Source organism: Schistocerca americana, unplaced genomic scaffold (genome assembly GCF_021461395.2).
Source record: "Schistocerca americana isolate TAMUIC-IGC-003095 unplaced genomic scaffold, iqSchAmer2.1 HiC_scaffold_502, whole genome shotgun sequence".
NCBI classification, from domain to species: Eukaryota; Metazoa; Arthropoda; class Insecta; order Orthoptera; family Acrididae; genus Schistocerca; species Schistocerca americana.
Genome location: NW_025726239.1, coordinates 82501 through 87500, shown reverse-complemented (window position 1 = coordinate 87500; position 5000 = coordinate 82501). Strand labels below are relative to the sequence as shown.

At 53.3% G+C, this 5000-nt stretch overlaps 1 non-coding gene across 1 annotated transcript in view; it reads right to left on the bottom strand.

The window, feature by feature from the left end:
- LOC124585600 overlaps positions 1–1635 on the bottom strand; it is a 1910-nt gene extending 275 nt beyond the window's left edge. The window contains exon 1 of the ribosomal RNA XR_006974892.1: positions 1–1635. This exon is cut by the window's left edge and continues 275 nt beyond it. This is a non-coding gene — a ribosomal RNA (small subunit ribosomal RNA).
- Positions 1636–5000: the final 3365 nt, after the last annotated feature.

Sequence of the window (5000 nt, the reverse complement as noted above, 5' to 3'; positions counted from 1 at the left end):
AGGTTCAGCGGGTTACCCCGACCTTTCGGCCTAGGAAGACACGCTGATTCCTTCAGTGTAGCGCGCGTGCGGCCCAGAACATCTAAGGGCATCACAGACCTGTTATTGCTCAATCTCGTGCGGCTAGAAGCCGCCTGTCCCTCTAAGAAGAAAAGTAATCGCTGACAGCACGAAGGATGTCACGCGACTAGTTAGCAGGCTAGAGTCTCGTTCGTTATCGGAATTAACCAGACAAATCGCTCCACCAACTAAGAACGGCCATGCACCACCACCCACCGAATCAAGAAAGAGCTATCAATCTGTCAATCCTTCCGGTGTCCGGGCCTGGTGAGGTTTCCCGTGTTGAGTCAAATTAAGCCGCAGGCTCCACTCCTGGTGGTGCCCTTCCGTCAATTCCTTTAAGTTTCAGCTTTGCAACCATACTTCCCCCGGAACCCAAAAGCTTTGGTTTCCCGGAGGCTGCCCGCCGAGTCATCGGAGGAACTGCGGCGGATCGCTGGCTGGCATCGTTTATGGTTAGAACTAGGGCGGTATCTGATCGCCTTCGAACCTCTAACTTTCGTTCTTGATTAATGAAAACATACTTGGCAAATGCTTTCGCTTCTGTTCGTCTTGCGACGATCCAAGAATTTCACCTCTAACGTCGCAATACGAATGCCCCCGCCTGTCCCTATTAATCATTACCTCGGGTTCCGAAAACCAACAAAATAGAACCGAGGTCCTATTCCATTATTCCATGCACACAGTATTCAGGCGGGCTTGCCTGCTTTAAGCACTCTAATTTGTTCAAAGTAAACGTGCCGGCCCACCGAGACACTCACTCAAGAGCACCCTGGTAGGATTGCAACGGGGTCCGCCTCGGGACGCACGAGCACGCACGAGGCGCGTCGCACGCCTTCAGCTCGCCCCACCGGCAGGACGTCCCACGATACATGCCAGTTAAACACCGACGGGCGGTGAACCAACAGCGTGGGACACAAATCCAACTACGAGCTTTTTAACCGCAACAACTTTAATATACGCTATTGGAGCTGGAATTACCGCGGCTGCTGGCACCAGACTTGCCCTCCAATAGATACTCGTTAAAGGATTTAAAGTGTACTCATTCCGATTACGGGGCCTCGGATGAGTCCCGTATCGTTATTTTTCGTCACTACCTCCCCGTGCCGGGAGTGGGTAATTTGCGCGCCTGCTGCCTTCCTTGGATGTGGTAGCCGTTTCTCAGGCTCCCTCTCCGGAATCGAACCCTGATTCCCCGTTACCCGTTACAACCATGGTAGGCGCAGAACCTACCATCGACAGTTGATAAGGCAGACATTTGAAAGATGCGTCGCCGGTACGAGGACCGTGCGATCAGCCCAAAGTTATTCAGAGTCACCAAGGCAAACGGACCGGACGAGCCGACCGATTGGTTTTGATCTAATAAAAGCGTCCCTTCCATCTCTGGTCGGGACTCTGTTTGCATGTATTAGCTCTAGAATTACCACAGTTATCCAAGTAACGTGGGTACGATCTAAGGAACCATAACTGATTTAATGAGCCATTCGCGGTTTCACCTTAATGCGGCTTGTACTGAGACATGCATGGCTTAATCTTTGAGACAAGCATATGACTACTGGCAGGATCAACCAGGGAGCTGCGTCAACTAGAGCTGAGCAGCCGGCCGCCCGGGAGTGTGTCCCGGGGGCCCGCGCGAACACGCAAGCGTCCGCTCAATTATTCTGCAAACAGGAGGAGGCTGAGCTCCCCTGCACAATACACCTCGAAACCCTCTCAGGTCCCGGCGGCGCGCAGCGCCGTCCTAAGTACTTGGTCGGGTTCGAGAGAGGCGCAATCGCCCGGAGTTTGGCGAGTAGACGCTTTAGGTGCGACCACCCGTGCTCCCAACTGAGCTTGCCGCTGCCGACAGAGGCCCGGGAGCGTGCTGTCGTGGCATTGCCGGCGGGAGACAACACGCGCCACCTACGGTGGCCGGCAGCTCCAACGCCAGCGCCACAGAAGGACAAAAGCCCCACTTGGGTGCCGAAGCGAACTCTCCCAGCACAGCGCACGCGCCAACACGTCCGCACAGCTGCGATACAAACCACCTGCGAGAACCGCAGAGGCGACCGAGCAGCAGACGGCGTCGCGGCGCCGAGCGCCGGGCGGCGGCGCATCCTCAGCGCACACAGTCCTCAATCGGACCAGCACACTGCAGATGTCCACCGCGCTTCGCACCGGGCCCGCGAGGACCTACTTTGGCCGCACGGCGCCGCGTGCAGGGTGCGCCGGCGCGCAGCTGCGCCGCCTGCCGCCTCCGTCGGCCGGCGCGCCTGCCACTGGCCGCCCCCACCAGCCGGCTGTAGCGCGTGCGCCCACGCACCGCGCGGCCAGCACGCCGGGAGGCCCCCCCTCACCGGCCGGGGACGGTCCCACCCAGCCACCGCCGCGTATCGCTTCACACCCACATGCCATTCACGTTCGTGGGCATGGTGGGTATCGCTGAAACAACCGGTTGGTAGCTCAACCGATCGTCGCCATCACTGATTCACCTCTAGCGAGAACAACCGCACCACAACCGTTTACCAGTTGTTCATTTGCGTAACGTCACCAGCAAACGTAGACGTCCATCGCCATTTGCAAATTCAACGATTGTTGCATGCCTGTGTCAGGTGTCACGACACACTATGTCTGCCCACATACACGCAACAACATGTGCACGCTTCGCGAACACGTGGAAGGTGGCCCCCGTACGTATGCGATGTCCATTGCGCGAACGACTGTCAACCGGCCTCTGTCGCATGTCGCAGATGTGGAACGCAGTGCACCATGCTATCACGGTGTGTGAGAAGAGACGACTACGTCTGACAACACGCGCCACTACATCAACAGACGGCTCATGCTGATCGCCATCCACGGCATACCATACTGCAATCCAGCTCTTATAGGGAGACGACACGTAGCTGAGTGCACAATATTTGGACCGTATGGTTCGCCGTTGTTGGCGCAGTCGTGGTACGGTCACACATGTACCACGATGTATCATTCAGTACATGAGGACCAATGTGCAGTACAGTGTGTGATTTGGACGTACAACATCAGCGGACAGTTGACACACGCCGTACCACAACGTAGGCTGTGCTTCGCCATGCAAATGCCAATGAACAACTGCGAAGGGCATTGAGCATGTACGTCCTGCTGCCATCCGCATTACAGTGTATAGCTGCAAGGTGTTTAACATGAAGCGATACTCTGGGGACCAGGCAGTGCGAGTAGCAAACTATATTGCGGGGGTTGCAGTTAGGCAACACCACACTAATTTAACGCGTCGTATGACAATTACAGAGCAGGTTAAGGCCCAACGTGTGTTGGGTTAAGGCCCAACGTGTGTTGGGTTAAGGCCCAACGTGTGTTGGGTTAAGGCCCAACGTGTGTTGGGTTAAGGCCCAACGTGTGTTGGGTTAAGGCCCAACGTGTGTTGGGTTAAGGCCCAACGTGTGTTGGGTTAAGGCCCAACGTGTGTTGGGTTAAGGCCCAACGTGTGTTGGGTTAAGGCCCAACGTGTGTTGGGTTAAGGCCCAACGTGTGTTGGGTTAAGGCCCAACGTGTGTTGGGTTAAGGCCCAACGTGTGTTGGGTTAAGGCCCAACGTGTGTTGGGTTAAGGCCCAACGTGTGTTGGGTTAAGGCCCAACGTGTGTTGGGTTAAGGCCCAACGTGTGTTGGGTTAAGGCCCAACGTGTGTTGGGTTAAGGCCCAACGTGTGTTGGGTTAAGGCCCAACGTGTGTTGGGTTAAGGCGCAACGTGTGTTGGGTTAAGGCGCAACGTGGGTTACGTTAAGGCGCAACGTGGGTTACGTTAAGGCGCAACGTGGGTTACGTTAAGGCGCAACGTGGGTTACGTTAAGGCGCAACGTGGGTTACGTTAAGGCGCAACGTGGGTTACGTTAAGGCGCAACGTGGGTTACGTTAAGGCGCAACGTGGGTTACGTTAAGGCCCAATATAGGTTAGGTTAAGGCCCAATATAGGTTAGGTTAAGGCCCAATATAGGTTAGGTTAAGGCCCAATATAGGTTAGGTTAAGGCCCAATATAGGTTAGGTTAAGGTACAATATAGGTTAGGTTAAGGTACAATATAGGTTAGGTTAAGGTACAATATAGGTTAGGTTAAGGTACAATATGGGTTAGGTTAAGGTACAATATGGGTTAGGTTAAGGCGCAATATGGGTTAGGTTAAGGCGCAATATGGGTTAGGTTAAGGCGCAATATGGGTTAGGTTAAGGCGCAATATGGGTTAGGTTAAGGCGCAATATGGGTTAGGTTAAGGCGCAATATGGGTTAGGTTAAGGCGCAATATGGGTTAGGTTAAGGCGCAATATGGGTTAGGTTAAGGTACAATATAGGTTAGGTTAAGGTACAATATAGGTTAGGTTAAGGTACAATATAGGTTAGGTTAAGGTACAATATGGGTTAGGTTAAGGTACAATATAGGTTAGGTTAAGGCACAATATGGGTTAGGTTAAGGCGCAATATGGGTTAGGGTAAGGCGCAATATGGGTTAGGTTAAGGCGCAATATGGGTTAGGTTAAGGCGCAACGTGGGTTACGTTAAGGCGCAACGTGGGTTACGTTAAGGCGCAACGTGGGTTACGTTAAGGCGCAACGTGGGTTACGTTAAGGCGCAACGTGGGTTACGTTAAGGCGCAACGTGGGTTACGTTAAGGCCCAATATAGGTTAGGTTAAGGCCCAATATAGGTTAGGTTAAGGCCCAATATAGGTTAGGTTAAGGCCCAATATAGGTTAGGTTAAGGCCCAATATAGGTTAGGTTAAGGTACAATATAGGTTAGGTTAAGGTACAATATAGGTTAGGTTAAGGTACAATATGGGTTAGGTTAAGGCGCAATATGGGTTAGGTTAAGGCGCAATATGGGTTAGGTTAAGGCGCAATATGGGTTAGGTTAAGGCGCAACGTGGGTTACGTTAAGGCGCAACGTGGGTTACGTTAAGGCGCAACGTGGGTTA